This window comes from Oenanthe melanoleuca, chromosome 4, assembly GCF_029582105.1.
Source record: "Oenanthe melanoleuca isolate GR-GAL-2019-014 chromosome 4, OMel1.0, whole genome shotgun sequence".
Lineage (NCBI taxonomy): Eukaryota > Metazoa > Chordata > Aves > Passeriformes > Muscicapidae > Oenanthe > Oenanthe melanoleuca.
Window position 1 is genome coordinate 17,098,742 of NC_079337.1, and position 14,553 is coordinate 17,113,294.

Here is a 14,553-nt window from a genome sequence, read left to right on the forward strand (position 1 = left end):
AAGCTGCCACCACTGCCAGCTAAACATCAGACCTGCAGATCTGCAGGGCCTTCCCTGGCCACATTTTAGCCTGGATTGCTTCCCTTGGCCACTTGGGACAGAACATTTGTAGATATTTGATGACCCTTGAAGTTGAAAGCAGAAAATAAAGCAGCTTATAGAGTTGATTTAACTGACTAAATCAATAGCCAGCTATTATCTGACTAATCATTAGGTCACTAATCTCTACTTAGTGACACACAGGTATTTTTAGAGAGAGGTTTGCCTGTTACTGTTGCTGCAATGATTTAAAATTTTACAGGGATTTGAAAGGAGTTCAGGTTGTTTATGGCAAACTACATCACAGACGTGTTTTAATCTCAGCAAAGATAAGAAAGAGGTTTTTTGCAAATCCCAGCATTCTTCAATGATATAAAATTATTTAAGAATGAATATATCTTACGATTTTGCAGGCTGTAAATAATAGCAACAAAAGGGAGGTCCCTGAGCGGGCAAGGATCATGGAGATGCGGGGGAAGAAGTGTGTTAATCCATGGACTAAACTCGGGCTTGTATCCCCATCTTGTGGCAGAAGGGGATGTGTGCAAGGAGCAAAAGGAACATCTCCCGTGGCCGAGAGTAACCCACGGTTTCACAGCAAACCAAGCAGCAGGGAATGCATAAGGAAATGTCCTCGGCTCAGTAATTGCTGCCACACTGTTTCTAATCTCACACCTCATCAATAAATGAGACTCAAAGAAAATCCTATCTTGGTACAAAAAACAAAGCAACACCAAAAACAAAACAAAACAAAACAAAACAAAACAAAACAAAACAAAACAAAACAAAACAAAACAAAACAAAACAAACAAACAAAAAAAAAAACAAAAAAAAAAAACTAAAACCCCGACCAACTACCAAACCCCTAAAAACTCCCACCCCAAAGCAACACCGTTCCCCACATTTAGATGTTTCTAAAATCTCAGCACAACTGTATTCCAAAGACTTTCACTTGGTGTAGAAAGTGCCTCCATCCCAGCGCTGTGCCAGCCAGAAATATGCTTGCCATACTTTAGGAACAGCATCCTCTACTCAATCCTATTTTAGCAGGGGAAACCTGAACTTAATTCCACTAATGTAATGGACTGTAAATTTTGGGTCAGGTAAGTAAAAATCAAGCAAAAAAACTACCACCACCACCAAAGACATGGGGAAAAAAAACCAAAAAAACAACCAAACCAACAAGACATGGGAAGATCAAAGTACCAGAAACTGTAAGAAGCCTACAGTAGAATATTAAGACTTCACTAGAAACCCTGTGAGAATAATGACGAGCTTTACAAGCAGATAAGAAATGTTTATTCCCTCTTTTCTCCCCATCTCAGCCCCTACCTCAGGTTGTGAGTCAACCTTAGCAATTAAACTGTTAAAGAACAATAGTTGTAAAAGAAGAGAGAGCACCATTTCTACCATATCCCACAGTGAGCTACACTATCCTGAAAATAATGTGTGGTGAAATCTGCACACATTTTTAAAACCAGGCAGATCCAGGCAGCAGCTGGCAGGACTGCAGCATGCTCAAAGCTGTATAGGATCTTTGTGGGACAAGATGAGTGTGGCAGCCTGTGCTGCTGTTCAGATACACATCTGGGAATATTAATGGGATGGTTACACTGTTCAAAAACCCTCAAAATTTTCAGTCTCTCTTTCCTGGCCTAGAAAACCAACATCATCCAGCCTCTGTGTCTGGCCACGCCTCTATGCCTAGTGCAGTGCAGGAACCCTGATTTAGGTGGATTGAGACCCCACTAGAACCTGTCTGTGTATCGGGCGATGTTGTGTGAGCTCAGCTAACAGACAGAAATGAGGCAGCCTTAGCCAGAAGTGAAGATTTAGGCTTAAGTCAACTGAAGAGACAATATGAACTCTTGAATTGGGCTGGACTTTGTGAAAGTGTTGCAACACAGCCCCCTGTGTTTGGGATGCTGCTATTTGTAGAGTTCCAGTTACTCCAGGCAACTGTCAGGAAGGAGGGAAGAATTTCCAGCATTCTGCAGGGAGATGAATGAGAGAAGAGTAATAAAAATGGGAGGACAATAAATGTTTTGGGGTTTTTTTTTTTTTTTTTTTCTGTTATATTTTGGTAAAGGAAATCTCTCCGATATTATGCATCAGAAAAATTTCATCTTTCAGTGACCAGATACACATGACAGCCCAGGCCTTCTTATTTTATTTTTTTTTCCCCTTTAGTGTTTTCATCTTTTTTTATGTTTATGATAATAATGCAACCTATTTCAGGAAGAGCTGGCAGCTGTGTGCCCACTGGTGCCTGCTCAGGGCATGGCTGGCAGCAAAAGCAACACAAAGCAGTAGGATCCAGCTGCTCAGAGCAGTCAATAATTTTTGCACTTTTTTTTCTCAGTGCCTCTCTGCACTACAGATGTAATAGCAGTTTTCCAATGAGGGAAATATATCCACAAGACATAGACCTTTGCCATGATTGTTGCAAGTTAACTTGGTGGCCTCAAAGATGAAGTACCAGTGTCAAATTACAGTCAGAGTCATTCACCCCCTTTAAAGTGTAACTGGGAGGAAATGGGAGGAAATGGAGGAAACTGGGAGCAAATGTCTCAACTCAAAATATTGTGAAGTCCTACCCACAGGGGACCTTGGCTATGAGCACTAATTCTTTAGACAGAAAACTTTGTTTTTATTGGCTTTGAACACAAAAGGTGCAATATGAGTAGAAGTTGCCTCTGAAGAGCCAAGACAGAGAGGTAACTGAAATCATGCCCTTACCCTTATTGCAGGGTAAAATGAAGCATCATCAATAGGAGTGAAATGCGTAGGCTGGGACTAAATAAAACTCCTCTGCATTTGGTGTTTTGTTGCCTCGACAATACATGTCTGTGTAAATAACAAAAAAAAAAAAAAAGAAAATCTCTTGAGTACCAGACTGGATGGAGCCACATCTGATGCTGGGAAAGGATCCTGCCCATTAATTTCTATGAGCAGAGAAAACTACATGACAGGATTTGGGCATTGGAGACAAACCACTCAAGAGGGAATTTGCACTTAGGCTCCATGATGGAAACATAAAACACTTGCATTAAATCTGACATCTAATTCTGCTTTAGGAATTTCTGCTCCATGAAGAGTTTGGCATTCCCCACAAGGAGGGCAAAAGTCATCCTGCACAGTAAAGATCTGAGGCCATATTGTGGCCACCCAGCTGCCTGCAGAGGATAAGAAGGAAGATCTTGTGTCAGCTGTTATTGCCCTACAAGTTGGTTTTAATTATATTTTTAATTTATGAGCCCCTAACCAAGTGTGTAAAATAATTACTTTGACATTTTACATGTTTATTTACTGCAAAAATCAGCATCCCAGCTGAAGCTAATTCAAATTGCCTTCAGAAAGCAACCTGTAACAAAACCATTAATTATGTGTTCTGGTTGGAAACTCTGCATCGTGGAGCCAAGAAAAATTCAGTCACTCCACATTTTTTGTGAATCTTATTTTTTCCAGGTTTTACAGGACTATTTCACTGCCTGGAAAGCTAGTGCCAAGGAGAGATCTAGAGCTCAGGAGAGTTTCAGCAGGAAAAGAAAAAAGTTTTCATCAGAAGAATTTTTTTTCAGTAATATATTAGCACACACCATTTTGGGTGAAAATCTAGTATTTCAAATTTGAAATTGCTGCACCATAGCTCATGGACATTCCAGCCAGATGATCCCTGTTCCTCTCCTTTTCTTTAGCTCCAACTCCAGGATCTCTTTTGGCTTCAGCGTGATGGTGAACCCTGATGAAAATCCTAGGATCTGTGATGTGGTGTGTTTCCAGCTGAATCAAAGAAATATCAGTTGTGCTGTTTGAGGTATGGCCTTAAGCTCACTGTGTTCAGTCCTGCTACATGAAGGTTAATCTGAATGAAGACAAGTGCAGAAAAGAACCAGTAGGATCAAACAGAGAGGAGAAAATTCACTGAAGACTGGAAACAAATGTGATTGCTAACTGCTACAGTATAATAAACTCCAGAGAGAGGAGAGAGTTGTAATTTATGGAAAAACATTAGCAAAAAGTCAAACTAGCCTATGTGGCTTGTGAATAACTTTAGGGCAGAAATAAAAATTTATTTAAAACCTAGCCAAATTCTGGAGTAGCCTTTTGTATGGAGGAATAAAGGCCAGAAACCTAAATAGTCTGATGGATTATATGATGGGAATGCTGCTGCAGTAGCAAGCAGTAGATTTTTTCCTGTCTGTGGTTCAAGGGGAGGCCTTGATAGGGAAGACATATGATATGGCAAATTTGGGTCACACTGTTTTACAGGAACTGAGTTTCCAAATTGAATATTTTTTTGAGTCTGGGACTTTCCCTTTTCCAGCAAAACAAGTCTTACTCATGGGAATCAGACATACTCCACAAACATGCTCATTTAGTGAAGATGTTTCCCACTGAGAAATCATTCATCTGGAAATTTTCAAGTAGCCCCTGCACTAACATCTGCTTGGATGTAAACCCCTAGGGCCATGGCCTCCTCTCCTTGTTTCTTCAGTGTCAGACACCCTTGGCAAGACAGATAAATAAAGAATAGCCAGGCGAGGGAAGCACAGAGTCCATCCAGCTTTGCCATCTCCCCTTTCCATGATCTGGGAGAGGAAAGGGCAGGGAGTGACCTTGATTAACAGCCAGGAGCTGGGTTGGAGCAGGGAATGCTGCAAAGATATTCATCATACAATCAACCTGACCATAGAAAACTCAAACATGACTTTGCAATGCACAAGCTCTTAATGAAATAAAGCTGAATGAAAGGGTAAAATAATAAATAACAATGAACTGTTGATTTCAATAAACCAGCCAAGTGTTATGTCAGATTAAACAGGAGGCATCTCAAGAGCCCAGGCCATACTGAAAATCATGTAATTATTTGAAAAAATAATTATATTCCAAGAGGAGAAAAAGTGAGATTGAAAAGCTTGGGCTTTTTTTCAATTATTCTATTACAAAATTGTTCTATTTAAGAAGAATTCAAGTATTATCCATTGCAGCTGAGCCCTTCTGTCCTACCTGCCTGTTCTCTCATCCTGTGAGTCACAGAACTCTGTATATCTTATGCACGTGGGAGAACAAATTTTCTTCCTGGAGAAGATGAATCCTTTGTCAGGTCTTCCTCATTTTTGCCACCTACAAGTCTTTTGGGAAATGCTGTTGAACAAGCTTGAGTTAGCAGGGAATTCAGCTCAGCTCTTCCACAAAGCTTTTAAAGAGCTTGATTATCAGCAGGATGTGCACAGGGTGCTCAGCCACATTCATTTAATGATCTCACACTGCCTGGAGTTCTGAATACAGTGCATAATTTTGGTTTGTACCCCAGCTCCTTTGCAATGTCAGCTAGCCAAAGAAATAAAAGAATCATGCCCACATGCATAGACACACACAGTGTTCTTCCTGCTGCAGAAAGAAAGGATTCTCCATGCCTGGGAGTTTCTGTGGAGAAGCAGCAGAGCCAGCAGCTTTCCTCCAGCGTGTCCTTGCTTGTCACAGCATGGCCAAACAAAAATAAAACTGCACAGGTCTCACTCAGACATGATTGATTGCTCTGATTTACCCTTGAGGGTTTTGTTGGGTTTTCGTTTTTTTGTTTGTTTGGGTGCTGTTTTATGGTTTTGTTTTTTTTCCCACAGCCTTCTTTTTCTGTTGTAGCTGCCAGCTGACCAACTGATTTAGTTTTTTTTGCTGGCTCAGAGGCTGTAAGGTCATTTTTACTGTATTGCTCCCACACAGTGCTTAATGATTTGGAGTCACAGCACCCTTGCCTATAAAAGGGAACATAAAGCAGTGGGAATCACTGCCACTTGCTGGGCCTGTCCTGAGTGGAAACAGGATAGTCTCCATTAACAGATAATTGTGTTTACATTTCCCAGCCCATAAGGGTATTCAGGGTCATACAGGCACCAGACAAGGTCAATGAAAGCAGCATAGTTTGGAGTAAATGAAACAATTATAAAGCCCAGTTTGCCTGAGCAGTTGTATTGACCATGACAGGAATGGAGCACAATCCCCTTTCCCAATGAGGTATGGATGGATCCTGCAGTGCCCTTCTGGGAAGGCCTCCATAAGCTTCTTTTGCAATTTTTGCTCCCAGAAGTATGAATTCAAGTACCCTGTAGATGCATATAACACAGCAGTTCTGGCACTAGGGATACTAAATCAGCAGTGAAAAGCCAGTTCAGCATACAAGGTTCCTGACAGCACAGGATCACAGCACTGATGTGCACTGCTCACTCCTGTGTGAGGATTTCACTGTGCACTCACCCTCTTGGGATCTGTCTTCATCAATCCCCTTAAAGCAGGGTCAGGATTCAGAAGAGGAAGAAGCAGCAACAAGGTGATTTTCATGGCCCTGTCCTCCTGTGAGTACTTGCTAATAATTGCTTTCATTTCAGAACACAGCACATGATGGCACATCTCATCTATCCAGCCTCATGGGTTTGCCCAATCCATATTCTATTCTCTCCCTACAAACAACTTCTTCCTTTCCCACTGTTCGACATGGTGTTAAAAAAAGGTCACTCCCCACTGTCAGCATAGGAGTCTCAGAGAAAATGTACTGGTCCCTGCCAATAGACTGAAGATATTTTCACCTGTCAGGAGTACAAAGTAGAGGTTTGGAGTTTGCCTTGTAGCACCTAAGCTGATCTTTACTGTCAATTGCTTTTTACAGAGGTTGGCAATTGCCAGAAGTGGGCTCTCATCAGGAACTGAAAGCAAACCCTCTCCTGAGGAGAGCAGCACCAGGGCTCTGCCTGCCAGCTCAGGGCCACAGGGAGAAATCCCCTTTAACAAGCCACCCTGATTCATGAGCAGCCAAATTAATGACACAAAGGCTAACAGGTCCCAGGATAATTCCAATTAAATGCATTTGTGTTTAAGGACCTCACAAGACAAGAGCAGAGGGACTGGAGAAAGGTACTGAGCTGAAATATAGGCTCTGTGTGCTGGTGGGGAGAAAAGGGGGGTGCAACATGGGGAAGCAGGGAAAGTGAGGTCTTGCCAAGCCCAGGAGCTGCTCAATGACAAAATCTCCTCCTGTCGCCTACAGTGAACTTCCAAGTGCTTCAGCAATGCTGAAATACTTCTCAAGCACTTGTCAGTGGTTTAGACATGTTGAGTCATAGGTTAACCAGTTAATTGACAAGTACAAATAGGATCCCTGGCCTTCCCAAGGACTAAGGTGCGTGTTCATGCTGTCACTGCTGCCACATCAGACTGCTGCTACAGTTAAGCCAGTCAGCTTCATAATTCATATTCTTGAGTGTCTTGTAAGCACCTGAATTTTCTTCTCCTGTTTCATAGTAGATATGAAGCTGTCTAATCTTGAAATACAGACAGAAGTAATACGTTCAACTCTTGATGATTTTGCTTCAATTTGCTTTTTCTTTTTTACTTTTTGGTTTAGCAGATCTTCAAACTGCTGACTTTCTTGTGGCATAAATTTATACAACACCCCCAAATTCTGCAGCTAAAGAGCACTGTTTAATCTGCATCACTCAGAACTGAGGAGGAGCTTTAAAGAGGGCTGTCTGTATGGCTTTACTTGACCCCAAATGCAGATGCATCATTATACAGTCCTTAAAGACACAATTACACAGTATTTTTCTTCAGAGAGCCCCTTAGTAATTTACCACATGAGGAGTGTTTTCATCTTGTGTGTCTCATCCTGAGCCTTGTGCTGGACAATAAGGCTGGCATATTTCCTGCAGAAGATTCGGTCAGAGGAGCAAAAGGGACCAACCCCTCTGTTCACCCCAGCCCTTGCCCTAACCACAAGGACTGTTGAATCCACTCATTTGTTTCTGCCAGGGTCTAGGGAGCCTGAGAGATATTAGGTTCCTATGGTTGTTGGCTGAGGAAGGAAAAGAGGTAATTTTCATGCCCTCCTGCAGGATTGATGTGCCTGTAGACTTACACCAGTATCTCCCCTTTAAAATCCATGTCCATACCCCAGGTGTCCTTGGCTCTGCAGTACTGGAAACAACTGCTTTTTTCCTGGTACTCATTCCCATGTTGATACTGGCCACTTATAATTATTCTGTTTCCTTGCCCATGACTATTTTTTTTTTTTTTATCTTTCAGTTCCCTGGGGCAGAGCAGTGGCTCTGTGAATGCTGGAGAGCAACTAGCAGCAGCATGAGAAATTGAATTCCTCTTTAAAAAAATTAGATTTCTAAGTGAGACATCCTGTCCTGGAACAACAGAAAAAAACCAAAAAAAACAGCAGCCAAATAGAGGAACAAGAAAAGTCTGTTCTTTTTAGCAAGAGGATAAAGCTAGAGTGCCTAATAAGGTGGTCCCTTTCCAAAATCAGGGGTGGGGCTGGAGCATCCAGGGACCTTCAAAACATTCTCTTTGGGATAGAGCTCCCCTTTTGTGGACTCAAAAAGGGATTATGACTCTCTAGAGCCAAAAGGCCCAAAGGCTTATGGTATCCTGGAAGGGGAAAATAAAATAGAGATTGCATAATATGCAGATTACCATTAATCTGACCTGTGTAAAGGACAGGGATCTTGTCATCCCCCAAAGTTCAGGCAGCTATTCAGACTGTGCACTGTTATAGTATCCTATTTAAATATGTAGATTGCATTGTTAAAAAAATGCACAAGGGCTGTATCAGCTCATGATTATAGTTTGGGTTAGATGAAGAGATTAAATGCTCAAAGAGATCTATGTCTACTTCTCTGGCTTAGCATCGAGGGGCATCCACTGCTTGTACCTTGGGGATGGGAGAAAGGGAATGTTGTGAAGGCTGTGCAGAGAGGCAGACACAGTGGGTTGGCAGGGAGGATGGGAAAGTGATACTGGCCCCCAAATTGGCTTAGGGTCTAACAAAGGCAGGTGGAGAGGACTTGGCAAAGTGCTGGAAGGAAGAATATTCCTGATATTTGTTACCAAAACAGATGGGATGCTCTGGTGACACACATCTGAAGAGAGGGCCCCAATAGCTTTGAAACAGTTCTGCAGAACACTGCAGATGAGAGACTGGCCATGCACACTCCCAGCAGATTGCCTGCATTGAGAACATGGTGGATGCACTGCCTCTCTAGCATCACTGCTGCCAGGAGATGAGGAGAAAAACCTCTTTAGGTGCTCTTTTCTCATTTTATGAGTTACCTCTGCTATAATGCAGATCTTGTGTCCTGCTATCCTGAAGGCAGTAGATGGTGCTATTGATAGCACTATTAATGCATATGTTAATCAAGTAAAAGTATCCCTAGATGAACAATGTTAAATGCTTGTGTTTTCTTCATATTCAGAATCTCAAGGCACTTGCCAAAATTTAAAACCTGCATTATAATGTCAGTTCCTGTTCAGCCTCAGTGCAGCCACTTTTGTGTGGGCCACAGAGCCCTGCTCCAGTGAGAAGACAGAAGATAGCAGACTGATGGTAAGTGGCAAAGAGCCTTGTTTCTCCAAGTCCCACTGAGGCTTGAAAGATAATTTCAGGAAGAAGGATGCAAACAAGCGAGGCTGGAATCTGGCAGAGCTGCTATAAATTAAACTAATCTCAGTTTTACAAGAGAGCCTTTAACAACTTGAGGTCAGGTTGTCATCTCCATTATCTCTTGGGAAGAGCTGTTCTCAAAAGCCTGCACTGATTACCCTGTTAGCACATGGTAGCTACTCTGCTGCTTCTCAGAATGGGGACTTGTGATCTTGTTCCCATTACAATAATTGACTGTTATTAGTCTCAAAGAAGCAGCTTAGGCAAAAGCCATGGTTCCCAGGGGGAAAGAGATGGTGCAAAGATACAGCTCTTGCCAGAAACAATTTACAAATGCAGCTGCTCCACCCTGAGAAATTAAATTACATCAGCAGTGTCACAAAGCTGACAACACTGATTTCTGACTTCGGATCAGTCATTTTTTTATTTGCACCTTGCACAAAGTTGTCATTACAGTCACAATTCATGAATCCTAACAGAGATGGCCAAGATACACAGCAAAGTGTCCCAAAGGATGCTGAACTCAACAAGACACTCAGCAAGTGTGCTTTGTGTTACCAGGCTTTGTGGAAACCATCTGAGGGCTCATAAAACCAACAGTCAAATTTCTATAGCTGAAAAGTGTCAGTGCTCATAGGAAAGACAGCTCCTTATCTGTGAAGAAAGGTGCTCAGAGCCAAGATGAGTTTAAGCTTTTCTTCATGTCCTAAAGTCTTCGGTGTTTTAAAATTAATGTTTCAGCCTGTATACAGCCCTTTTCCAAATGCATCCAAACACATATCCAGCTCTGCAAAACACATGGCAAGCATGAGAATATCAGTCTGGTCTACTCCTGGTCCACCTTAAAATTTCCAGTATTTTCTATAATTTTCCTTTGTCAGCAGCAATTCTTAAGATTGATTTTTGAAGGTGTACAATTTTTAATTCTGTATATGTCTCAGAGAACATTGAAATGGCAGCAGATTGTGTTTGAAGCCTTCCACTGATGGAAATTAAAAGGTCCTTATCCCAAAGCTTTTAAATGCTTGCTTAACTTTGGGCACAGAAGCAATGCTATTCAGCAAAGGGATAATTCATATATTTTGCTGTAATGCTGCACAATAGATGGATGACAATACAAATTGCTCAAGTGACATTCATGAGATTACATGTTTTCTTAAAAAAATAAACCTACAAGAGGAATATTACTTGGCAACATGTTTTAGGAAGGAAAAAAGGACTGGTGACAAAGAACACACAACCCTGAGGAAGTGCATTTTGTCTCACTCTTTACAGGTTAGACCACTCTTAAATAATCCAGAACCCTGAGATCTGGAAAACTGGAGCAAGGAAGACTTAGCTGTGATGGAATAGGATGAGGTTAGGGGATATTTAAACAAAGTGGACATAGGTTCATTCCATTGGCTCTGATGGGATGCACCCACACGTGCTGAATGCACTATCAGGTAGTATGACGTGGGGCCACTCTTGGTGATATATGGAAGGTTGTGTTCCTTGGAGGAAGTTCCTGAGGATGGGAAGAAAGAAAAGATGATTTCTGTCTTTGAGAAGGGCAGGAAAGGGGATCTGGGGAAGTAAAGGCTGGTATCCCTCACTTTGACCCCTAGGAAAATGATGAAGAAATTTCTAAATACACAAAGGACAAGATAATGGAGTAGTCAGTGAGGATTTCTGAAGGGACAAGCATCCCTGACCAACCCAATAATGAAGAGATGACTGGTGAGAGGGGAACAGAGCATGTCATTTATTTGTTCCAAGGACTGTAGTAGGCTTTCAGTTGTGTTTCCCACAACACCCTCAGGGACAAGCTGAAGAAGTGCAAACTAGGCAGTCAATTGAAATTGGTCTGAACTGGCAGGCTCAGAGTCATGATGACAAAATCCAGTCGTGGTGAAGCCCAGCTGGAGGCCATTCACTGGTGGTGCACCTCAAAGAGGGTGCTGAGGTCACTGCTGTTAAACGTTTTCATTAATGATTTTGATGACAAGGTGGGTGGAGTCTACCCTCAGCAAGTTTGCTGATGACACAAAACTGAGAGGAGTGGCTGATACTCAGGGGAGTTGTGCTGCCATCCAGGGGGAACCTCACCAGGCAGGAGAAATGGGCTGACCAAAACCTCCTGCAGCTCAACAAGGCACACTGCAGACTCCTCCTGCATCTAGGGAGAAACTGCCCTACACATCAGTACCTGGTATGGGCCAAGTGTTTGTAAAGCAGCTGTACAGCAAAGGACATGGGGATCCTGGTGAACAGCAAGCTGACCATAAGTTATCACCATGCCTTTGCAAGCCCACCAAAGGCTTCAAGAGAAATTACAGGGAGCATTGCCAGCAGGATGTGATGCTCCCTCTAGCACTGGTGAGACACATCTGGAGTGCTGAGCCCAGCTAGGCTCCCATACAAGGATTTACTGGAGTGACAGCAGGGGATGGGACAGAAGATGATGAAGGGAATGGACTGTCGGTCATACAAGGAGAAACTGCGAGCTAGGACTGTACAACCTCTAAAGAGAGAGCTGAGGGAGGAGCTCATCAGTGTGCAAAAATATCTGATATGGGGGGAAGGGGTAGAGAAGATGGAGCCCAACTCCTCTCAGTGCTATCCAGTGGCTGGACAAGAGGCAATGGGCACAAATGGAAGTACATGAAATCCCGTCCAACCATAAAATGAGACATATCTTTTTCTCCTTCCTGTGAGAGGGGTCAAACACTGGCACCTGTTCTCCAGAGAGGTTGTGACCTCTCCATCATTGCTGGTACTCAAAACCCAACTGGACATGGCCTTGAGATGCCTGATTAACAGACTCTGCTCTGAGCTTGGGGGTTGTTCCCAACAGATAGTCCAGCAGTACCTGCCATAGATGCCATGCTAAATTCAGATTTACATTAAGATTTTTCATCTTATTTTTCCTGGTGAGTAAAATAAAACTTTTAAAGTATAACAGTGTAGCTGCCTTATTCAAGTCAATCATGAAATCATGATCATTACAATATACTCAAGCTGAAGGCACTAATAGCCAATTATCCTACAAGTGGTGGTTTTTGCAGATCTAACCTTTTAGTCTTTACTCTGTCTTTTCCAATGCTACTGTGCTGACATTAGAATGTAAATGGAGAGTATTGGTTCATGTCTAAAATGTCTAAATAAAAGATACAACCTAACACAATGGAATTACACCTGTTTTCTCTTTTTAATTTCTGTTTGCAAGGTTACAGGAACACTAAAACACTTGCTCTCCTGAAAAAGTCCTTTCTGTCACCAACTGCACTAGGCAAGGCCTGCTCCATAGTTTCCTCTTTTGTCACAAAAGCAGCAAATACATTTTAAACTTGCAGCATTATGCCAGTGAAACTCCTGGAACACTTATGGTTCCTCTAGTGCAGGCTGAGTCACATTAGAACCAAGATGCTGGGAAGCCTGAAACACTCTCAGAAATATTGACTCTTGGTGAAACAAAGACTGAGTTATCCAGGTCTGACTAATTGTCAGTGTTCTGCAGACTCAGAGATTCACAGACCTCCCTCACCATCAAGTAGCCCAAAATTGCAGGAAAGAAAAAAAGGAAGGTTGCTGTGGAAAAGAACAGGGTATTAGTATTTGACAGACTTTAATGACTACCATCAAACTCATTTCAGCCATATTTCAGTCATGGCAGTTCAGTTCAGACCTTAATTCTAATATCTTCCTGGTTTAGTGGTAGATTTGGAAGTATGAGGTTTACAGGTGGACTCTATGATCTTAAGGATCATTTTCACCCAAAATGACTCCATGATCTATAATACAGTAAGTGCTTACATACACTGTTGCTGGCAGTGCTATTTACTGTTGTGAACACAGTTCTCATTTTCCACTTAGTTCAAAAGAGAGATGAAAATTTGAAAAAAAATCTGCCAGGTTTAGTTTGCCTTTTTTTTTTTTTTTCTTTCTGCATTCCCAGTGATAGAACCAAACCAGAACAAAAGGAAGGGCCAGGCTGAGCCCCACTCCTGCAACAGGCACACAAACATGCTCATTAACCAAACACATTGTAGCCTGACTCTGCTGACAAAACAGATCAGAGGCTGAAACACAGCTGAGTAGGGCTAGACAGAGCCTGAATTTGATGTAGTAGACATCTGTAGAGTCAGTCCAGCAACATAAAACCTGTTTTCTAACTCTGCATGCCAGGAGTTAAAAGTCTGGGAGGAGCAACCTAACAGGTATTAAATGAGAATAGTACTGAGGTTCACAATAGGAAACCAACAAAACTGATCAGTACAAAAATATCATCAATGGGGTTTTTTTTTTTTTTTGCCCGCGTTGATTTGTCTTAGAAAGTCTTTTACCTAATTTTCAGCTGGTCACTTCAATAGAAAGAAGGGTAGGACTGAAGTTTCCTACAGTGAATGAAGGAGAGTTTAGAGAAGTGTTACAGAGCCCACATGTCACCCTTTCACAGAATACAAGTAATGATTTGACAGTATTTGAAGTGTTCGAAGTGGCTTTGCTGTTGCAAAAAATCCTAGAGGCATAAAAATCAGAAAACAGAGGTAAATAGTTTCTATGTGTTGTGATGAAGATAATGGCATTTCTGGTGATGTTTCAAATATTTCAGATAGGCAGTGCTGACACAAAGTAACTAAATAGAAAACAAAACAGAATAGCTCAGATTATTACTTTATATACCCATTGGACACACTTTCCACTGAACCATGAAGTTAATCTCTTCTTATCAATGCTGATTTATTACCACTTTTGCCTGCAAGAGCATATGTACAAAACATTAAATCACAGTAATATTTACCCTTTCAACAGCCAAACCAAGGGCTAAAACACCAGGTTTGGATGTAATACCAGCTGCTCTCAGGTATTGATGCTATCTGAACAAAAAGAGAAAAAGTGGGGAGTAAGCAGAACCTCTGTAACCTTGGAGGGCTTTTGTATCAATCACTTCACAATTTTAAATGCCAAATGTTTAAAAATCAGCAATGAAGGTGTGCACTCCCAGCCCACTGCAGCCAGTGTCTCTGTGGCACAGCAGGTAGGAAGAAGCTCAGCATAAAAGCACTTTGAATGTGCATGTAAAAAGT